Source organism: Pseudonaja textilis, chromosome Z (assembly GCF_049901715.1).
Source record: "Pseudonaja textilis isolate UNSWEBS1 chromosome Z, rPseTex1.2, whole genome shotgun sequence".
Lineage (NCBI taxonomy): Eukaryota > Metazoa > Chordata > Lepidosauria > Squamata > Elapidae > Pseudonaja > Pseudonaja textilis.
The window spans coordinates 76,933,837-76,958,641 of record NC_142008.1 but is presented as its reverse complement, the minus strand read 5'-3'; positions in this window follow the sequence as shown (position 1 = coordinate 76,958,641).

The following is a 24,805-nucleotide window of genomic DNA, read 5'->3' as shown; positions in this document are numbered from 1 at the left end:
GTTTAGTGGAGGTTGTCCAATCAGCTGAGTGGGAATTTAAATTCAGGCTGACTAATCAGCTGGTTGATTTAAATGGAGCTGGGTGATTTATATGACACTATCAATTATCCATGAGTCTCCTTTGTTCTCCCCAATTGGTGGCCATTTAGAATTATTTTTGGTGATTTGATTTAAATGGAGACTGTAGACATCATTCCAGTTCTTCCATCATCGGAATTCAAAATCAATCTCAGTTTCAAAAGGCAGTTTTCCTGAATAAAAACTTTCTTCACACATCTTCTTCTCATCTAGTCCCCCCTTTTTTCTCTCCTTTAATCACTCTTTTCTCAAGAGTTAGAGGGTAAAAACATAAATTAAGCCACTGCTGCTTAATGTCCACACTTACCCCTTCTGCTCTGGAGTCTTCACTTTTTAAGTTGTTTCTGACTCGAGTCCACAGTAAATCTTTGAGCCGTTTACCCGCTCAATGCCATTCATATCTTTTCCTTGTGCCTCACTTAAAATGTTATTCTGTGTATGCGACAGTAATGAATGAAACTATCATTTTGCTGCCTTAATTGCCAATCTCAATTGTCTCTGTTACCTACTGAAATGTAATAATTTTTGTTACATCACTGGAGGCTTTCAAGAAGAGATTGGACAACCACTACAAACTAATCAGCCTGACAACAATACCTGGGAAGATCCTGGAAAAGCAAAGTTATAACCTTGAGCCAACATGGGTTTGTCAAAAACAGATCATGCCAAGCAAATTTTATTGTATTCTTTGACAAAATTAGCAACCAACAATTTTCGACAAATACTTAAATTTTAGTAATGCATTTAAGTAAGTAGACCACAACCTACTTAGTCTTCAATGGAACCATATCACAGGAGATTTTCAAAAAGAGACTGGATAGACATTTCTCTGAAATGGTATAGGTTCCCCTGTTTGATGAGAGGTAGACTAGAAGACCTCCAAGATCCCTTCCAACTCTTATTCTGGCAGTGAATTAAGGGGATGTCTGCCAGATGTTTCCCTTGTTTCCTTGGTAATGGAATTTGCATATCCTCATCTAGGTTATCTTCCTGACTCTTTATACTCTGTACTCTCTGACCTGATTTCCCAGCTGGGAGACCTGGATTTTCTGGAATAGTTGACAGTTCTATTTATTTATACTGATGAGTTACCCAATTCCAGCAGGCTTTGGGGAGTATACAAAGCTAGAAATAATAGCAACAATAGCAGCTTTGGAAGTGGGGGTTGTATAAGCTGTCTCTATTTCTGTCCCTGATGTTGCAGCTTGATGGAGCAATCTTATGGGGCTGACTTTTGTTAGGATGCTTTTGAACATGTTTATCATTCTTTTCATGAGTATGATGAAAACTTTTTATATCCCACTTCTTTGGAGAGCTTCCACTGATCAGGTTCTATTTTGACTGATCCAGATACCTGAGATAGGGTTGAAGCAGTTTTTGTAGACTCCTCCAGATTTCTCACCTGTCAGCTGGTCTTCAGTATTTTATTATTTTTCCACTAACCAGATATCAATTCAATAAACTGGCTGGCAGGTAGCCAATTACTATTTTTGCCCTACTATCTGCACAGAATTACTAAAGCAAAGATAATATTTTGCTGCTTTGACCTTCCTCCAAGAAACTTTAAGCAGAACAGGGAGGAGGGGAGTTTGGTTAGTTTTCTTTCTATAAAGAAAAGCAACAATTTTCAAGCAAATTGCAGAGACTAGTTGTTTGCTTGTTCCTTTCCTTCAAGTAATTTTAAGAGCATTCTTTCCCACTCTCTTCTAGCATTCTTTCCCCCTCTCTTCTAGCAATTCAAAGTAGTGTATACAAATATAGGAGTAGAATAGGGATACACAGCAGATATATATTAGAACATCCTGAAAACTGCATATCAAAAAGTGCTATAATCAATCTTAATCATATAGAGTTTCCTTTATGTGTTTCTAAATACCCTGTTTCTCCAACAATATGGCCTCCCCCAATAGGAAGTCCCAGCATGTTTTATAGGCATGAAATGAAATTAAGCCCCTCCTCCCAAATTAAGTCCTATATTAAAACATGTGAAATGGGGGGGGAATGGCGGGGGGGGGCTTGCTGTTAGGAAGTACTTTTGTTGCACACCCAGACATGATGCTGCCTGCGTTGACCCTGATACAAAGTGCCCCACCAATGCCAAGGTCAACATCCAAGCTGTCGCTAAGATGTGGGGAATTAAGTCACCCCCGAAAAGACCGCCTAGCTGTTTTTTGGGGGCTCAAAAAAAAATAAGACCCGGCCTTATTATATGAGAAACACGGTATATCAGGTGTAATTACTTAATTATCATATCATATCAGCAGTCAGCCAAGGACCACATACAGCTGAAAATTAATGAATTGCCAGTAATCAGTATATGCCCTGGGTTAAATGATATATCAACTGTTAAATGCAACAAATCACATTTTGCAAACACAAGTAAATAATGGACTTTTTTTTGATGGCTCTGATACATTCATGTTAAAGCATCAAATCTGTACATTGCTTACTGTATTCTTGCAGAGAATAGTGCAGAATTCCTTGGTAATGGAATTTGATAAATCTTCTGGATCCATCAGAGTCATTTGAAGAGAATAAACTACTAAAGTAGTCGCATTTTTTAAGGAGAGCTTTATAAAACAAAAATATAGAACAAAATAACAGTATGGAGAATTCAAATATCTCTGGACCTTCTTAATAATATTTGAAGAGTTAGCCATTTGCCTGTTGGCTGTTGCTACTATCTCATCCCATTTGGCATACATGATCTTGAAGTTTGAATTAGTGTGAAGATGGAGGAAGAGGATACTGTTTGCTTAAAGCTTTTAGTGTTTATATTCAACTACCTCATTCATAATGCCAAATGCAAACATTTAGTCTGTAATTTCTGTCATTTGGGCAAATAGGACTATACTTGAATGAGTGTTGAAAGAGTTTATTGTTTCACAGTAAAAGTAAAAAACCTGAACTTTCATTCAAACCCAGCATTTCCCATTCCAAGTGCAATACTCTCTTCCATAATATTATTGTATTATTTTCTCATGTTCCGTGATGATATCTTCAAATATTGAAACACATTCAATATTGAAATGCATTGTTTAAAAGTGTCTGAACATTTGCTCAGGGGAGAAAAAAAATACCATGTGTGTGATCAAAGTAAATCAGATTAATGTATCAGAATTGCTGAAAATAAAAAAGGAACAGTTGCCTGAAGAGTTGCATCTGATATTCTAGAAATAGGTATCGGGGTATTCTACTTCAGTGTACCTTCATTTCTGGAGCTCAAAAAATATTTTTCTTTTTTCTTCTTTCTTGCTGGGGGGATTCTTTTATGTATGTTTTCATGCATGTTTTTATTCTTTAATTAAGAAAGTGCTCAGTGTAATGAGCAATGTTTCTTTTCATCATTTCCTTCTGGGCAATTAAATATTTAGTGCTTCTGTAGTAGAATCCATTTCATGACAGGAAAAATAAGAGATATTTCCTTTTAAAGGCTTATCCTTTCATTGCCTCAATTAAAAGCTTTGTCTCAGTATTCTTGCCAGCAATACCAAAAGGCTGATTGGTCAATAAAAGGTGATTTAATCATAAAGATCCTTCCTTCTAAGATGAAAGTGGACTTTTCACCAAAGCATTCTTTACTTTCCTTTACTTTCCTCCTCAGCGTATGTGACTTTTCAGACACAGGCTGCATAAATCTGAATTACCTTAAAGTGGCAGGAAAGAGACATAGAAATGTGTTGAATTAAACCATAACTAGCCTATATATGAGAATGCATTCACTATGGGAATGCTGTATGATAGTTCCCATCAAGACTAATATAATATTAAAAGAATAATATTTTTATTGGAAATTAATAAATTACTCTTTTATATTAATCAAAAGAAAGGATGTAAGAATTTAATAATGGGCTTGATAAATAGAATAGAAGTTTTGCCCAGCTGATCCTTAAATTTGTTTCTCAAATTTTCTTGATCCAAGTCCTTCATATCCTTCTACCTTGGTCTTCTTCATCAGCCATGTGTCAACTAAGAGTGTAAAATTGAATTGCTTTAGCATACTTTCTCTATTCAAAGTAAAGGATTTGTCTACTGGGAGAAGGGCAATTGGTGTTTGCTTGCTTGCTTTTAACAAGCAGAACTTTTTTTTTTTTGAGTTCTTGTTATAAATTATGGAGAAAAAATGGGGCTCAAATAAAACCGCATACAAAAAAAATTAGAACTAGTCATTTCTGAAAATTAATGAGTGATCAAGTCTGTCCCCTTCATAAAGCCTTGCAAATGCTACACATGGGGGGAAATTATGAGAGATTTTAGTTCCAGATAACTATTAATAATCAAAGAATTTAGTATTTTGTTCCAACTCTTTACAATGCTATTTTCTGAAGGAGGTTTTATAAGTTCCCATATATACCTCTTTTAAAATGTCTCAAGTTCACCACACAGTCTAAAAGCCTGTACCAAGGGACTATAGCCAACTTGCAATATAATATCTTGGTTTAGGAGGCACTCCAAAAAATGCATGTCTGATTAGAGCACAGAGTCAGCACTGTCCTTCTTTCCTCTTCAATTTGTGCAGCTGAACTCTGCCTCAGTAAATATACTAAAGATACAGTGTGTAATGAGTGGAGCATAATACACATTTCTATAGCTTATTCTGGTTCATTGCACAGTCAGCCAAATGTTCAGACTGGTTTTGGTATTTTTGTCGGCTGAATGAGTCTTCCCAAGGACCTGAGATAGGCAGATGTGGGTGTTTGATGGTGTTACAGATATTGTCACAGGATGTAAGCTGTTCCAAGTAAAGTGGCTTTTTTGAATTATTATTATTATTATTGCCATCTTCATTATTAGAATTATTTATTTCCATACTATTTAGCCAGTAATCACAATTTCCTGAATTTTATGAAAACAAAAGCAACAATTGGCAGGTATATTTGTATTTCCACCAGCAATAACAGTGCAGAGTTTATTTCCAAAGGACTAGAATAGTTTCAGAGAAGGTTTGATTTCCCATCACTGGGAAATAAATCTGTGGAACTATAGCTAAGTCATCAATAGCAATAGCACTATATACCTCTTCATAGTGCTTTACAGACCTCTCTAAGTGGTTTACAGAGTCAGCACATTGCCCCCAACAATCTGAGTCATCATTTTACTGATCTCAGAAGGATGGAAAGTTGAGTCAACATTGAGCCTGTCATTATGGAACTTCTGGCTGTGGACACAGTTAGCCTGTAATACTGCATTCTAGCTACTGCTCCATAACAGCTCCTGAGTATAGTAATAATAGAGTAGAGTAGAGTAGAGTAGAGTAGAGTAGAGTAGAGTAGAGTTGAGTAGAATAGAGTAGAGTAGAGTAGAATAGAATAGAATAGAATAGAATAGAATAGAATAGAATAGAATAGAATTCTTTATTGGCCAAGTGTGATTGGACACACAAGGAATTTTTCTTGGTGCAAATGCTCTCAGTGTACTTAAAAGAAAAGATACATTCGTCAAGAATCAAGAATCATAAAATATAACACTTAATAATAGTCATAGGGTACAATAAGCAATCAAATCATACCAGGAAACAGTTAATATAAATCATAAGGATACAAGAGACAAAGTTACAATCATACAGTCACAAGTGGGAGGGGATGGGTAATAAGGAATGATGAGAAGATTAATAGTAGTAGTATTGCAGACTTTGTAAATAGTTGAACAGTGTTGAGGGAATTATTTGTTTAGCAGAGTGATGGCATTTGGGAAAAAACTGTCCTTGTGTCTACTTGTTCTGTTGTGCAGTGCTCTATAGCTTGTTTTGAAGGTAGGAGTTGAAACAGTTTATGTCTGTGATGTGAAGGGTCTGTAAATATTTTCACAGCCCTCTTTTTGACTCGTCAGTATACAGATCCTCAATTGAAGGCAGGTTGGTAGTAATTCTTTTGTCTGCAGTCCTAATTACTCTCTGAAGTCTGTGTCTGTCTTGTTGGGTTGCAGAACCAAGCCAGACAGTTATAGAGATGCAGATGACAGACTCAATAATTCCTCTGTAGAACTTTATCAGCAGCTCCTTGAGCAATTTGAGCTTTCTTAGTTGGCGCAGAAAGAAAGTTCTTTGTTGTACTTTTTTGGTGACATTTTTGATGTTAGGTGTCCATTGTGATATGATAGAACCTAGAAATTTGAACTGTTGATACTGTGTTGCCTAGTATTGTAAGAGGTGGTAGTATGGGAGGGTTTCTTCTAAAGTCTACTACCATTTCTACGATTTTGAGTGTGTTCAATTCCAGATTGTTCCGGTTACACCATGAGGCAAGTTGTATAACCTATGCAGATTCGTCTTGTCTCAAATGAGACCAATCACTGTTGTATCACCTGCAAACATCAGTATTTTAACAGATGGATCATTTGGGAAGCAATGATATAGGGAAAAGAGAAATGGAGAAAGCACACAGCCTTGGGGGGTTGGGCTGTGCAAGTATCAGATGTGATTCTACCTAGCTTCACCTGCTGCTTCCTGTCTATTAGGAAGCTTATGATCCACTGACAAGTGTGTTCAGGTACCACTAGTTGGGATAGTTTAGTTAGAAGAAAGTCTGGAATGATGGTATTGAATGCTGAACTGAAGTCTACAAAGAGGATCCTTGTGTAAGTATTTGGAGATTCAAGATGTTGTAGAATGTAGTGCAGAGGCATATTAACATTAGATCTGTCGATCTATTTGCTTGGTATGAAAACTGCATGGAAACTAACAGCGGGTCCATGATGGTTTTCAGGTGGGACAGCACTAGCCTTTCAAAGGTTTTCATAACTACAGATGCTAGAGCAACTGGTCTATAGTCATTCAGTTCCCTGATGGAGGGCTTCTTTGGCACTGGGATGATAATAGAGCATTTGAAGCAAGAAGGAACATAGCAAACTAGTGATTTATTGAAGAGTTCAGTGAAGATGGGGGTCAATTGGTCATCACAGACTTTTAAGCAAGAAGGAACTATCTTGTTTGGCCCTGGTGCTTTTCCTGACTTTTGTCTGTGAAATAGATCTTGCACTTCTTTTCCTGTGATCACCAGGGGTTGTGAACCCAGTGGGTTGGGGTCAGTTGTGGGAGGCTTGGTTGTTGTTGTTGTGTTTGAGATGTGGGTTATGGAGATAGGTGGCTGTAGTTTCTTTTTAATCTGCAGTAAAACACATTTAGGTCATCTGCTAGTTGTTGATTTCCTTCTGCCTGGGAAGGAGGTTTGCTGTAGCCAGTGATGTTTTAAAGAGTTTTCCACATGTTTGCTGGTTCATTTGTTGACAACTGAATCCATAACTTTTCAGAGTAGCTTCTTTTTGCTGCTCTTAATATGTTTCTGTCACCCTTTCTGTATGCTTCCTCTTTGGAACGATGTAATAATAGCTATTAGTAGTGGAATTTTAAGAAGAATGAGAGATATAATTAGTACAAATTTGGGGAAAAATAGAACAAGATTCAGAGTTCTTTGCCCAAAGTGATTTAGAGTCAGCATTCAAGCTTCATAAATTATTATTGTTAGAAAAAACCCATTACTGCACAATTAGTCTCTGTAATGTAGGCTCCAAGATAAAGAATAATTACAAGGTAGCCCAGAGAAGAAACCAAAATAGTAAATAGTATGTTTATTGTAAGGATACATTTTGCATTTATTTATCAATTAAATATGATTGCCATCTGATAAAGGTGAATCTGGGCAGCATGCCATAAAATCTTACAAATCTGAAAGTATTTCCCTCCTAACCAGCCTGTACTTTCTAGAGAACTAGGGAGAATGACTTCTGAGACACTTACTTCACCTCTATTTTTCCTTTGGACTTGGATTTATCCTGTTAGACTGGTTTCTAGGCTGCAGCTCTTCCTCATATTTCCCAAGGTTATTCTCGCAGGTTATTACAATAATCTGACATCCTTACAAAAGTAGAAACAACAGAATCTTTAAGAAGCCACAATTACTCAAATTGACAACATATGCAACTTGTTATTGTGCAATATTTAATTCCATTGTGCCACCTGATGCAAGGGTATTAACAATGTTATTTGTTAGTGGTCATTTGCCCCCATTTGTTTGATCACCATGAATGCCTGTGAACAGAAAGACTAAGAAAAAAATCAATTGTAATATAACTAAATTCCCATGGAAAAAAATTGATGTTAAATAGTTTAGGGTTAAGACAAGAGACAAACTTAAAACTGTTAATTAAATTATGTATTTCTGTAAACTTCTCATTTCATTAGAAATCAGTGGGTTACTCCATAGTTAAATTTAAAAAGTGTACAATTGTAGTATTATAAGAAATATCATTAATGTGTTAGACATTTCCATATTAAGTCATAAAAATCACTTTGCAATTTTAAGCTAATCATCTCTCTTTCTGTCCAATTTACATTAGTGTTTTCATTGTGAAGTTAAACAATATCATCTAGGACTCCTGGAGGAGGGGCCATCTATAATTTCAATTATAAACAAAATGTAAATATGCAAAGAGCAGCAAACAAATTAAGGTAGATATTTAAGTGAAGCATTTTAGATTCAAATACCACCAAGAATAGATTTTACAGAGTTTGAAAGGATTTGGAAGTCTTCTAGTCCAACCAACTGCTCAAGCAGGAGACCCTATACTATTTGAGACAAATGACTATCCAGTCTCTTTTTAAAAAATCTCCAGCGATAGAGTATCTACAACTTTTGAAGGTGAGTCATTATTCTCACTCTCAGGAAATTTCTCCTTATTTCTTGGTTGTTTCTCTCTTTGATTAGTTTGCATCCATAGCTTCTTGTCTTGCCTTCTGTTGCTTTGGAAAATAGCTTGACCCCTTTTCTTTGTGGCAGCAGCTCAAATATTGGAACACTGCTATCATGTCATTCCAAGTCCTTCTTTTCACTAGACTAGACATACACAATTCCTGCAACTATTCTTCAAATGTTTTAGCCTCCAACCTCCTAATTATCTTAGTTGTTCTTCTCTCCACCTCTTTTAGAGTTTCAAGATCTTTTTTATATTGTACCAACCAAAACTATTCCAGGTGTGATCTTACCAAGGCATTATAAAGCAGTACTAATACTTCATGTGATCTTGATTTAACACTCTGCTAAATTAAATAATTTAGATAAGTGATTCTCAACCTTCACAATTTTAGATGTATGGACTTCAATTCCCAGAATTCCCCAGCTACCACATGGATTTTGATCAGGTGACTTATGGGAACATTGTGAAAGTTGTAAGCGTGAGGACCAATCATAAGCCATTTTTCTCAGCACCATTGCAATTTTGAATCATTATTAAACAAATGGTTATAAGTCAAGGATTATCTGTAGTTATTTTCTTTCCACTCTAATGTCATGGTGTTTGTCCTTTCATCCTGGGAATTTAGCGATCACAATATCAAGGAGATTTGTTTGGATAGATCCTGCTATATACCTATTTAATTATATTCTAAAAATAAAAAAGGTCAGATCAGTTTTACCTCCTCTGTAGTACCATCCTACCAGAAATTCAACAATTCTCTAAAAATATATTTACTGTACCTTTCCATTAAACAATGTATTTTGAAACATTTAATTTTAAATGAAGAGCAGTCTCCCTTTCATAGCATGCCTGAAATTCAGCTAAAGCCTTCTATGCATTCCTTCTTGAACATGGAGTCCAGTAGGAGCTCCTTTTTATTAACCATAATATTGGTCTGTTTATAGACTGCTCTTTTCCACCCACAAAATGTATGGTTCTAAATATAACTGAATGATAACTGTGTTTTCATTAACAAAGAGTGCATATTTGTAGTAATTTAAATATTGTGGAAAATACATAATAGTTTATACACTCCCTTCCACCCTTCTACTTGGTGGTCCTTTTTTATCTAAATCATTTAAGCCCCCGAGTTATGGATAAGTAGACTCCCTGGAACCACAAATTCTAATCCCAGCAGAGTTGACTCAGCCCTTCTGTCCCTGAATAGACAAATTTGATATGATGTAGTTTATGTTGTCTACTAAATAAGACAAACAGTATGCTAGACATCTATTTGAATCTTACAACATTGAAAATCTTGAGTGGTTTGTCTCATGTACAGAAACACACACACAGACACACAGACACACACACACACACCAGCATTTCATTTGCATGGTGCCAAACCTTTGACAGAGGTTTTCTTTTCCTTTTTATCATGTTTGATGCAATTATATCTAAAGATGTGAAAACAACATTTTGTGTATTGAAAAAAGTAATGATGGTATTCAGTTTAAAATTCTTACATTTTGGTTATTTATTTATTTTTCCAACTCTAGCACATTATAAAAGAAGAACATGGTTCCATTATGTCATAAATATTTTCCAAAAATGTTTTTAAGGGAAACAAAACAAAATTAACAAAAGTGAACTGAATTCTTAGGAAATATTTAGAATGCTTAGAAAGCTAATAGAAGAAATAATAGAATGCAATAAGAAATCTTAAGATCATTATTTGTTGGAATTATTTTTATTTTATTTATTTTTATTATTATAGCTTTTTGTGATTGATTAATTGTATTTAGAAACTGCCCATCTTCCTCATAGAGGGACTCTGGACAGTGTACAAAGAGTTATAAAACCATAAAAAGTATTAATATTAAAAACTGTGAATGTTGTAATAAAAACATTTAAAAATAAGGATAAAATAGTTTAAAAAAATTAAAAAAGCAGAGGAAGGGTTTCAGGGCACTAGCAAGCTCCATGGCTCCCTGTTCCTTTGTGATCCCCAAGTGAAGCAACAGAGCCAATCCTCCAGCATTTATGAAAGTTCAAGAAAATGGAGACCCACCTCATTACTGGGGGTGGGGGGTGTAGAATATTCCTTATGGTGGGTGCAATGATCACGGCTCAAGATCCAGATGGATCTTGACAGACTAGAACACTGAGTCATATCTAATAAAATGAAATTCAATATAGAAAAAATTAAAGTCCTACACTTAGGCAAGAAAAACCAAAAGTACACATATAGAGTGGGTGAAACCAGGCTCAATAGCAGTAACTGTGAGAGGGATCTTGGAGTCTTAGTGGACAACCAGCTAAATATGAGCCAGTAGTGTGCAGCAGCCGCCAAAAAGCTAATGCAATCCTAAATTGTATTAACAGAGGGATACAATCAAGATCAAGGGAAGTACTAATACCACTCTATAAAGCCTTAGTAAGACCACACCTAGAGTACTGCATCCAGTTTTGTTCACCACATTATAAAAAAGATGTTGAGGCTCTAGAAAAAGTACAGAGAAGAGCAACCAGGATGATTAGGGGACTGGAGGCTAAAACATACAACGAACGGTTGCAGGAACCGGGCTTGGCTAATCTAGTAAAGAGAAGGACCAGGGGAGACATGATAGCAGTCTTCCAATATTTGAGGGGCTGCCACAGGGAGGAAGGGGTCAAGCTATTTTCTAAAGCCCCTGTAGGCCAGACAAGGAATAATGGATGGAAACTGAACAAGGAGAGATTTAACCTGGAAATAAGGAGAAACTTTCTGACAGTGAGAACAACCAACCAATGGAACAGCTTGCCCTCGGAAGTTGTGGGAGTGCCATCAGTTGAGACTTTCAAGAAGAGATTGGGCTGCCATTTGTCAGAAATGGTGTAGAGTCTCCCGCTTGGGCAGGGGGTTGGACTAGATGACCTACAAGGTCCCTTCCAGCTCTGATTATCTGTATCTGTATCAATGTCAGAGGTTCTCTTACTGCACCCTACCAGTCAGAATTCTTTAAGCGAAAGCATCCACAGCATACTTTCCCTGTTTGACTGAGTGGGAAAAGTTGGTGTAATAGCTCTGCATGTAATGTGGCCTCATGCCATGATAGGTCTTTAAAGGTTTACTTTACACCTTGAATTGGACTGGTAGCAAACGAGAACCCAAGGCAGACTGCATGGAATTATATTATATGCACTATTCTTCGGGTGCCTAAGATTGTTCACATGGTCACATTCTGAACCAACGGAAGCTTCTGGCTACATTTCAAGGGTATCCCTATGTAAAGCATATTGCAATGGTCTAGATGGGAGATGATCAACCAAAGTGCCTCAAATTCAGGAAGGGGAATAACACAAAGTTGAACAAAGGCCCTCCTAGCCTTGACTGCCACTTGCTCCTGGAGCAGGAGCTGTGAGACTAGGAAAAGCCCCCGATTATGCAATGAGTCTGACTGTGGTAGTGCAACCCCATCCAAAACCAAAATGAAAAACCCCCCTTCTTGTTTCCCATCCAGCCCCCACAATCTTTAGGCACCACAAAAGAATATCCACAACATCACTCATTTCACCCGGGATTAAAATATAAGCATCGTGCCCTATGCATACCTTGATAAGTCGTACATTATACAATTTTTAATAGATGAAAATTTTTGCTCTCTCATTATCTAAGATTATAAAAGAGACTTTTCCAAATTTGAAAATAATTTATTTCTATTAGTTATGAGAAAGAGCTAGGAAAAGGGTCATTGGTTCTTACCTGATACAACCTTTCTCGTTGGGTGGAGATAGCATCTAGGATTGGATTGTCAGTTGCTGCTAGCTGACTGGACTGAGTCTGTCAGATCTGTGAGGACACTCCCCTGTTGCTAAGGGTGGTCCAGAAATTGGCAAAGGAATAGTGACAGACTGATGTGTTTTGTTGTTGTTGTTGTTGTTGTTGTTGTTGTTGTTGTTATTGTGCTCTACTGAATTTGGAATGGATCTCCATCAGGGTGGGGCTGGATACTATCTCTACCAAACGAGAAAGTTTGCATCAGGTAAGAACCAATGACACTTCTCCATTATGGTGGAGATAGCATCCAGGATTGGGCATACCAAAGCTGGCTGTCCTACAAGCGGGCCTAGTTCAGTCCAAATCCCTTAGGCAAGGTGGACCTTTTGAAGAACTGTCCACCCAAAGGCTGTATCTGAAGATGCAAAGGTCCAGCTTATAATGTTTGATGAATGGAGAAGGCGAAGCCCAAGTTGCCACCCTGCAAACCTCCTCCAGAGATCTGAGTGGCTCATGCCACCGACTTGGCTGCGCTTCTTGTCAAATGAGCTGTTATTTGAATGGGCTGTTATGGTATAGAGGAACTGCAAGTCTTTGGGATTGATAGGCTTTGGAGATGCACAGTCTGATTCACCTCCCCCATTGGAGTGACCTTACAACCCATGGTAGAGGGTTGAAATGATAGAAAAGGAATTTAAACTTTCTGAAGGGAGAAGTTTGTTTAGTGTATATATGAAGGACTCTTCGAATGTCCAGAGTGTGCCACTTTTTTTTGAAAGTAAGGACAGATTTTGGACAGAAATCAGGTAATATCAGTTCTGGGCCCTGTGGAACCAAGAGTTCACCTTTGGCACAAATGAAGGGTCCAATCTCAAAACAACTCAGTTGGCATGAAAAATACAAAGGTCCTTCCTGACAGATAAGACAACCAAGACTGAAATCCTTCTGGCCAAGGTGATGGCTACCAGGAAGGCTAACTCGCAAGATAAAAATTGCAGAGAAGTAGATCTCAGTGGTTCAAATGGGGCCTCAGTCAGTGGATGCAGTACTTTAAAAAGGCCCCATATGGGATATCGATGAACCATGGAGGCCTCAGATTTGTATCCCCATTCAGAAATCTGTGGACAGTAGAATGTCTAGATAGGGATTCTGAGCCCCCCAAAGAAGGTACAGAAGAGAAGGCCATCTCTGCCACTGCAACATGTTGGGTGACAGGCCCTTGTCAAATCCTTCTTGAAGAAAATCCAGCACCTGGGTGACCGAGGCTTCAGTAGGGTCCATTCCAGATCAAGAGCACCATTCACAAAAAGCCCTCCAGGTCGCATCAAAAATATGATTGGTAGAAATTCCATCCCTTGTTGGTCTTCAGGAATTGGCTGAATAGCTGTTTCCATGAGGACCTTCCTCACTCTGTTCTTAGAAACAGGGCAACAAAAGAAAAACCTTGGGGGTAAGAAGAGGAACTCTAGAGAAAAGCCCGATCGGACTGTCTCTAGGAACCAAGTGTCAGTGGTTACTTCCTCCCAATGCCTGGCAAATAAAGCCAGACATCCCCCAATGGGAGGGTTGATAGCAGATTTTTCTAGGGGTCGGAAGGGATGACCCCCCCCCCCTCAAAAGGGCTGCTTCTTCTGGAACTGGCAGTTTCTATCTATCCTGTCCTGCTGTTGTTTCTGCCTGAAGAAGAAAGCCTCTGGGGACTAGAAAACCCCCTTCCAACTTCCCCTAGGGAAGGGGCAGCGAAAATAAGACATCGAGTGAAAGTTGCCCTTTCTTGACCTGGGAGGCAAAATCTTCCCCTTGTCTTTGGAGCCCACCAGACCTTGTCCAATGCTTCTGCAAATATTTTCTCCCCCTTGAAGGGCCTCATGTCTGCCCACCATTGCCTGAGCCAGTGCAGACTTCTAGAGGTTGCAGATGATCCTATCACCTTTGAAGCAAACCTGACCATACTGGGGGTGGCATCATCCAAGAACTCAACAGCTGCTAGAAGCTTATTAATGTGCTAATGAGATCTGACATCATTAGTTGGAATTCTCTTCTGCAGTTCACATAGCCAGATGAGTGATGCTCTATTGAAAAAGGATGCTACAGTGGAGGCCTTCACCGCCCAAGCTGCTGACTGATGAGTCCTCTGAAGTATCTGTTCCGCCCTCTTGTCTTCTGTTCTCAGTGAGTCATCGGGTTCAGCAGGAACTTCAGAATTGGACTGCAGGGCAGTTACTGGGGTATCTACTGTGGGTACTTCCAGAGCTCTTGAAAGATCAGCTCCCACATTAAACAAACTCCTATCAAAGAGAGAAGAGCTTGGATTTGACCCAGGAGAAGACCGCTGTCTCTGGATGACCATTGTAAACATCTTTGGTAAAGGGATGACCTCTGCAGTGATGGTCTTCTCAGAGAAGACTGGCTCATTGGGATCCTCAGATGCATCTACTGGCTCAGGTGGTGCAGGAGCCCTGCCTTGCCCTGTGGCAATCTTTACCTTGAAGACGAGCGATTTAAGTAGGGCCAGTTTAAAAAAAACCCCAAAATTACAGGATTCTCAGAATCCAGGCCTTCAATATCAGAGAGGGAAATCTATCTGATTTCCCATGTCAAAATGGGTAGAGCGATCATGTAGAGAGGGAGCATAAGAATCAGCCTCAGAATATATGGAAAGATCTTCAAGAAATTGAGATACTTGTCTGGAAGAAAAACAGGAAGTTACTGAGGGAGATCGCCTAGACTGCTTTAGGGCTGCAGATACCCCTTGCTTTACTGCTTCCACTAGCAAAACCTGCATGTTGAACTGAACATCTGGATCCTGTCTCACTGCTGAGTGGAGCACTCTGATTTTTTATACAGTTTGTTGCTAGTTGTCCTGTTGCTGGACAGACAGAGAAAAATTCTCTTCCCTCACTTGCAATGCTTTCTGTCATATTGAAGAGACCTGTCTCTTCTCTCCAATGGTCACTCCTCATTTTGGCGGGAATCAATGCTGGTGCTGTTTGAAAAGCTATCTTGGGCTGCTTCTTGCTGTCCCTTAACCCACAGTCTGTTCAGTGCCCTGTCCCTATGATACTTATCCTGCTCTGCTGCCTTGGAGCCTTTTTGAGCCCCTGCAGCCGTGCCTCTTGACTTGGGGTCTTCTAATCAGGCTAAAACATTTGGTTGTAGGGCTGAGAGAGCTAAACGGCCAGCGAGCCTTTTCCTCCACTCTCATATTCATGTGGCCAGTGTTTACTATTGAATCTGCCATTTTAAATAACTGACAGGTAGCCTAACTCTCCCGGGAGTCTGCTGACCTGTGGATTCGATGGCTCAAGAAATTAAACAAGAACCTAAACCAAAATTTGGCAGAGTATTAAACCTGTCAACTCCAGACTCCAATGACAACTGTTTTCACGCCTTTTTTAAAAAATGCCTTTTTGTGGAACAAACAGGCTTAAGATGGCTGTTTAAAGCTGCACAATAGCCCTCCCAAACCAAGACAGGGAGAGGAGGTTTCCTCTAACACACTGCCCTGTCAGCCACTCTTACTTGAAGAGAACCGGCCCTCAGCCAATCTGTCCATGTCGCTCCAGGCCGAAGGCCCAAAAGATTGATATTTTGACAACTCCTCAGTTGGTAGATTGGGAGCTGGCTGTTGCTATGGTAGCATTCAGAATTGGATTTTGTCTGATTTTACCTAATTAATCTCAAATTTGTAGAGCTCTAAAAAACATGTCCTAGTGCTTGACTGAGTCAATTTCTGGGGCACCCTTAGCAACAGAGGAGTGTCCTCACGGATCTGACAGACTCAGTCCAATCAGCTAGCAGCAACTGACAACCCAATCCTGGATGCTATGTCTATCACAAAGTTTCAAATATTTTGAAAAGCTCTGATTTGCATCATTTTTCTTTTTAGAATAAGATGAATATTTGTATTCATTATATTTTATTTATTTGTATTCTATATTAGAGTTATAAATAACTCTAGAAGAACATATTGAAAACACTTTTCTTTCCCTATTTTCCCCACAACAACCCTATGAAATAGGTTAGGATGAGAGTGACTGGCTCAAGGTCATCCAGCTGGATATCTATTTATTTATTTTTATTTGTCAAACATATACAAGATAGCAGGTATAAGTATGAACATAAATATGAACAAGGAAGTAAATTCAGATAAATGGGGACAGTAAGACAGGGATTTATGCAGGCCCCCTTTATGGACCTCTTAGGAATTGGGTGAAGTCCATGGTAGACAGTTTGAGGTTGAAGCTGTGAGGATTTGAGGTTGGAACAATGGAATCGGATAGAGCATTCCAGGCATTGACCACTCTGTTGCTGAAGTCATATTTTCTGCAGTCAAGTTTGAAGCATTTACCTTGAGTTTGTATCAATTGTTTGCCTGTGTATTATTGTGGTTGAAGCTGAAGAAGTCATTGATAGGTAAGATGTTGTAGCAGACAATTTTGTGCACTATGCTTAGATTGGACCGTAGGCAGCGCAGTTTCAGATTGTCCAAGCCCAAAATTTTAAGACTGTTAGCATAAGGGATTCTATTGTGAGAAAGAGGAGTGGAGTACTCTTCTTGAAATGCCTCTGAATCCACTCAGTCATGTTAATGTCTGATATACAGTATAGATTCCAGGCAGGGTGAACTGTATTCAAGAATTGGTCTGGCAAAAGTTTTGTATACTCTAGTTAGCAATACAATGTTACCGGAGAAGAAGCTTCACAAAATTAGATTAACAACTCTTAATGCCTTTTTGGCAAAACTGTTACACTGAGCTCTGGGACTTAGATCATTTAAGATGAGTACTCCTAAGTCCTTGACAGAGTGAGGGTCGTCTACAAGATTGTTTCTGCCCAACTTGTATTTGGTGTTTTGATTTTTATTGCCAATGTGTAGGACAGAGCATTTATTAGTTGAGATTTGGAGTTGCCAATTGCGTGACCATTCTGACACATAGTCAAAGTCACTTTATAGGGCAGCAGCTTTGTTAATGGTGTTAAATAATTTTACACCATCAGCAAAGATGATGCAACTGCTTTTAATATGATTGCTTAGGTTGTTGATGTGAAGCAGAAAGAGTGTGGGTCCTAAAATGTTGCCTTGGGGGACTCCTGCTGCTACCTGGTGCTGGATTTGATAGGGCCCTCCCTATTGTGACTATTTGTTGCCTGTTTGACAGGAACATTGCTATTCACTTTTGCAGGTATCCAGAGATGCCATAAGAATTTAGTTTCAACATTAGTTTGTCATGCACCACTGAATCAAAGGCTTTACAGAAGTCTATGTAAATTGTGTCTATTGCTTTACCCTGGCCAAGATGTGTTGTCCAAATGTTTCTACAGTGTAGGAGTTGCAGATTACAACAACATTTTATGAGTAAGGCAGGATTAAAACTTATGGTCTCCCAGTTTCTAGCCTGGTGCCTTAACTCTGACTCTCGATTTGTTTTTTTGTTTCTTGTTACCTTGCAAACCTCCAGTTAGCCACTATTAAAAGCTGATTAATTAAATATATATGTATGTGTTTAATGTATTGGTAGATTTTCAATAATTTGAGGGGGGGGTCTCCCAAAGCCCAGTTTGTGATTATAGCCCAACACACATTATGTTTTCCAGACCTTTCTGAATACAGTCTTTAATGTGTCAGATAAGAGTAGACAACCTTTGCCATCTTATTTCTCTCCTCCTCTTATTATATTTTAGAGTTATTCCATTAGGAAATCATTGGTGGTGTTTCATTAAAAAACAATTTGTCCTTATCTTTTCTCATATCTCCTCATCATTACATTTTCTTATTACAACTGCAATACTATATTACAAGCCAAATATCTACCAGGAAATTGTACCTAGAATATTGATTGGGACCTGTCCTTTCCCCCCGAAATATATAATTTTAATATGTTCAACATGGATTGGATTAAAATATACAAAACATTATCTAATGGTTTTTAGCTTGTTCTCTTTGAAATGTCCACATGAGAAATCATGTTATATAGAAGTTAAGCTATGCACTCACACCTGACAGCTTGTCTGTTATGGAAACAGATCTTAAGTACCTCTGAGTACTGGCCATAAACTCTTGACATTAAGCAAAATCAATTAGATCTAGGCTAACACTGTATTTCACCTGAAGTTTTAGAGAGCTTTAAAGGCCTTTCCTGTGTAGGAAACCGAAAAAAAATATTATGTGTTGATTTAAAACCCAGAAACTTGTTTGCTATTTAATTGCAATTACATAAAGAATGTGGGACATTCTTAGCATATATCTGAAGGTAAAGTAGTGAATGAAACATTTGTTTAAAAGAAAACACTTTTACAAAACATAGAAAATAAAAAAATAATTCTAACACATAATGCAACAATTCACAAATTGCTTATCATCTGTTACGATCTAGATCAAATTTATTTACACTTTAATTTCTCAGCATCTAAATCAGAATCAAAACATTACAGAGCCCCTGATTATGACATCAAACATGTAAACAAGCTAAATACACTACTAACATGGGCAGCATCCTGCCCACACCCTTTTATCTTTCTTGGTGACTTCAATCTACCTCATATTAACTGGACCCTAAACGAATGTACAACTGAACCCATACATGCAACCTTCTACAATGCTGTAGCAAATCTGGAACTGGAACAACTAGTAACCAACAATACTAGGCTTAACAACTGCCTCGATCTCATCTTCTGCAATAGTTTGAATTCAAGTTATGGAATACAAATTAAAGAACCCTTTTCCAACATTGACCACAACATGATTGACTTTTGTCTCAACTTACGTCCACAAAAAAATCATTACAACAACAAAATCTCCAATTATAACTTCAAAAAAGGCAACTATGATCTTATAATCAACGATCTCTCTTCCCTTGATTGGCAATTTCTATTCACTGGGTGCAATACTGTTGAAGACCATTACAACATATTCTTACTAGAAATCAAAAGAGTCATCAGAGTATATGTACCAATAACAACTCTCCAAACCAGGAAAAACAGACTACCCATAACAATAAGGAAGTTTCAATCCAAAAAGAGATCACTTTGGTGAAAAAACAAATCTGGTAATGTTGCCAACTTCAAAAGCCGATACAAAAATCTATGCCACCAGATAAAAACTGAATGCACTAATTATCACATTAAACAAGAGGAAAACCTCTATGCACAAATTCCACCTGTGCTTTCTACAATTTTGTAAACAAGAAACTAAAAGACTCAAGGTCCATCCCACCTCTGTAAGGACCTAATGGCAAAGACTGCAATGACGACACCATCAAAGCAAACCTCTTTAACACTTTCTTCGGCTCAGTATTTGTAAACAGCAATGGATCATGCCCAGTACTTCCTATTCAGACCACAGACAACTACCACGATCTAATACATATTGATTTTACAGAAGACTTTGTTGAAAAAGCACTACACAATCTAAAACCATCCCTATCTATTGGACCAGATGGAATATGTGCCTACTTCTTTAAAAAAACTATCCACTGCCATAACCTCTAAGCATAATCTTTGAAAAATCTTTCAGGACCAGCTTCTTGCCAAAACTATGGTCACAAGCCATGGTCATCCCCATCTTCAAAAAGGGAGACTGCAGCCCAGTTGAAAATTACAGACCAATCTCCTTATGCTGCATCACCTGTAAAGTCATGGAATCAATTATTAACCAATCCATCATCCTCCACTTAGAGACAAACAACCTACTCTCTAATAAGCAATTTGGTTTCAGAAAAAAACTATCTTGTAATCTGCAACACTGCAAAAACACTGCAAAAACATATGGACTACACAATTTGATCAGGGCAAAGCAATAGATACCATGTACATAGACTTCTGTAAAGCCTTTGATTCAGTGGAACATGACAATGTTAGAACTTGTCAGTTTTTCATGCAAAAAGCATGGAAATATTACATGAAAAACCAATAAAGAATGGAAGGTTATGTTATTGGTATCAAGAAAAAGATACATTTATAATGATTAGTGTTGCACCATTCTCATTGCTATATCACATTTTTTATCAAAGTTATGGAGCATAATTGCATATCCCCCTCATAATTTTGAATTATTTGGTGCAATTTTGACTTGAAACTGTATCTTGAAAACTGGAGCCAATTAATACTCAGGATTTAATTTTCCTTTATTACTGACCCAATTCTGGTAAAATTAAATTACTTTCATTTCCAAAGATTTTTCCTTGTAGACCAGTGTATTCAGCCTTAATTACATGTACCTCTTTCCATTTTTTGTACTTGTCCTTTTTATGTTTCATTCTGTCAGAGAGATGTTTGTGCAGCCATGGTAGTTTCTTCTTCAATTTCTTGTTTTTCTTTTTCAGTGGTTTTGTGCTGAACTGTGCTTTTATGATTGCATTTTTCAGAATTTCCCACACTGACTTGTCCTCTTTAGGATTTTCTTCCATGGAACTTTTCCTAGACTTTCTCTGAGTTTTTTTAAAATCAACTCTTTTAAAGTTTAAGACACTGGCTGGATTATTTTATATTGCTTGTGTGGGCATTATAGTGAATTCCAGTATGACATGGTCACTTTCACCCAAGTTTCCAGCAACTTCAACTAACCTCTATCACTTCTTTTCTATTAGTAAGAATTAGGTCCAATATAGCTTTACTTCTATTCCTCTTCTACCTTTTGGATGACAAGTTGTCAGCTTTGGTTAAGAATCTGTTCAATCTCCCACTTGTTGCAGAGTTTGTCTCCCAGTTGATATCTGGATAGTTAAAGTTTCACATTACTACTGTGATATGCTTCTTACATACATTTGTTAACTGGCAAAGAGTTCATCTATTTTTTATGATTGGTTGGGTGGCCTGTAATATACCCCTATGGCAATGTCACTTTTTGTGAGAATTTGTAGTTTGAAATCATAGCCTTGCAGGAAAAATGAAAATAATATCAACAAAAACCAAGAATTTAATTTCCCAACAAAATAATTCATCTTTACTTTTAAAGTATATTTCCTCTTGTTACCTTTCCCTTTCATAAGGAATCAATAATAGCACTTCCTAATTATCAATCTTATCTTATCATACCCACATTAAAAAATTATACACAGAAACACATACACAAATCAGATTCATTTCTACTTATATTATCTTAATCATATTTTCAACATTCCCATAGCAACTACATCTTCCTTTTCAGCAGGTTTCTTTTCTCCTTGGACACTAATATTTATAACATTTGTTTTCACTTAATTTTTCATTATACCACTATTATTCCCATTTAAATCTCTAAAATGTTTATTCCCTCAGTTTACTTCAATTGAAAGTCATTTCATCCATTTTTAATGCATTCATTCTGCTGGAGGCTTCTTATTCAATTTTTAACTGTTTCCAAAAACAATGTTTTACTTCTGTCAACAATTTTCTCTGCCTCTTTTAATTCTATTTCTTGCTTTCTTTAACTGTATTTTTTGTAAATATTTTACAAAATATTTCTATCTTTCTATTTCTAAAATATCTTTTTTTCTATAATGTTTAACATATTTTCATTTTTTCTACGATTATTTTCCATGGCCTCTCTCATTTGATCATTCCACTAAATATCCTTTTTCAAACATTCACATTACCATAGCTCTACATTAACTCTATACTCTACAAGAATTGTTTTCAACTTTAGCTCCGGGCAGTTTTCATATATTTCTTATGTACATGTTCTACTCATATTTGTTGGAAGATGAATACTCTTCTAACACTTTTTACACTCAGGTTGTGCTTACCTCTTCCTGCAGATGTTCTACTTTCATTTTCATTCCTCCCACTATCCTTTTGTTTCATGTTTAACAGTGGTGGAATTCAAATTTTTTTACTACTGGTTCTGTGGGCATGGCTTATTTGGTGGGCGTGGCTTGTGGTCATGTGACTGAGTGGGTATGGCTTAGTGGTCATGTGACTGGGTGGGCATGGCTTGGTGGTCATGTGACTGGGTGGACGTGGCCAACTCAATGTCACTCACATCCAGGGGTGCTTCACCTGGCCCTCCCCTCCGAGCAATTCCTTGTCACCCAGCCTCAACTTATCTACAGTTCTGTAAAAATGTCATTCACCTTTTTTGACTTTATTATCTGGATACTATAGATGTACTTTCATGGACCACTGAAAGGAGAAAATGGCTCACATGCTTTACTCAAGAGTGTGATAGGCAACAGGCTTTTAAGGGGCTGCCACAAAGAAAGGGGGACAATGTATTTTCCAAAGAAGCAGAATGCAAACAAGAAGCAATGGATGGAAACTGAACAGAGAGAAGCAACCTAAAACTAAGGAGAAACTTCCTGACAGAACAAGGAACTGCCTGTCTCCAGAAGTTCTGGGTGCTCAATCACTGGAAGTTTTTAAGAAAAGACTGATCAGCCATTTCTCTGAAATGGTATAGGGTTCCCTCCAAGGTCCCTTCTAAGTATTATTCTGACACCTTTCCCAGGATTTCTGCTCAGTTTGGCATCCTCAGTTTTCTTGCCTGAGTTGGGGGTTGGACTAGAAGACCTCCAAAGTCCCTTTCAACTCTTGTTAAACATACGTGTATTTTATGCTCTGGACTATTGACATTGAATGCATGTAAACCCTGAAAAATATGTGGTAGCCCTGGGCAAAAGAAAGGCAGAAAAACCACTCTAGGTGTAGGGACAGTGTAAAGTATTAACACAAGATAAATAATGGAACAATTAAAAATAATAGCACAGAGTTTTATCTCTTTCTTCCTATTTTTTTCTTTCTCTACCTTCCTCTTTCTTTCTTTCTTTCCTTCCTTCCTTCCTTCCTTCCTTCCTTCCTTCCTTCCTTCCTTCCTTCCTTCCTTCCTTTCTTTCTTTCTTTCTTTCTTCCTTTCTTTTCTGTCTGTCTTTCTCTCTCTCTCTCTCTCACATACACACACACACACACACACACACAGCACTTAACAGATAAGCATTTTGGAAGCAGCTCCTTTAAATTTCTCCAAGGCTTGAGTGGATTCCCTCACCCCCTCTGTCAGACCACAGTCCTTCTCACTCCAGCACTTTAACTCACAAGGGGAAAACGATACTTGCAGTGTTCATGGGGAATCCTTGGAGTTTTTAAAAGACCTGCTTCCAAAATGCATTTCTTTTACATTGCAAATGTGCTCCAAGGCTTGATTTACCCCTACCTCCTCTTTCAGACCACACTCTTTCTCACTCCTGACACTTTAACTCATGCGGGGAAAGCGATACTTGCAGCGTCCATGCCTTTCTTCCTTTTCCCCGGAGAGAAAGAGGACATGGGGAATGGAAAGCTAGGAGAGCGATTGCAAGTGAGCAACCGGGTGACTGGGTTGGGGGTGTGGCCAGGCAGGGATTGCCACCAGTTCAAATAACTGCTACTAGTTCACCCGAATAGGTGCGAACCAGTCAAATAGCACCTCTGATGTTTAATTTTCCCCCAAATCCATTGGGGAATATTAGTCCCACATTCAGGACCTCTTGTTTATTTATTTATTTATTTATTTGGTTTGTCAATTGCTTACAAGATAATAGGTACAAGTAAAAACATAGTTATGAATACATGGATACATATAAGAAAAATAAAAATAAAAGAAACAATAGGACAGGGATGGTAGGCACGTTGGTGCGCTTATTCACGCCCCCTACAGACCTCTCAGGAAAGGGATGAGATCAATAGTAGACAGTCTGAGGTGTAAAGTTTTTGGGGTTTGGGGAAGTAACCACAGAGTCAGGTAGAGTATTCCAGACATTGACCACTCTGTTGCTGAAGTCATATTTCCTGCAATCAAGTTTGGTGTGGTTTACCTTGAGTTTGTATATATTGTGTGCTCTTGTATTGTTATGATTGAAGCTGAAGTATTCATTGACAGGTAGGACATTGCAATGTATAATTGTATATAATATACTTAGATCGGACTGAAGGCAGCGTAGTTCTAGGTTTTCTAGGTCTAGAATTTCAAGTCTGGTGGCATAAGGTATTCTGCAATGAGTAGAGGAATGGAGAACTCTTCTTGTGAAATATTTTTGGACTTTCTCAACTGTGTCAATATCAGACACGTAATGCGGGTTCCAGACTGATGAGCTGTATTCAAGTATAGGTCTAGCAAATGTTTTGTAAGCTCTCATTAGTAGTGTGATATTACCAGGGAAGAAGCTACGTAGGATTAGATGAACAACTCTTAACGCCTTTTTGACTATGTAGTTACAGTGGGCTCTAGCACTTAGACTATTAGAGATGAGTACTCCAAGATTCTTGACAGAATTTGAATCATCAACAAGGTCTTGACTATTCAGCTTGTATTTTATTTTCTGATTTTTTTTGCCAATATGTAAG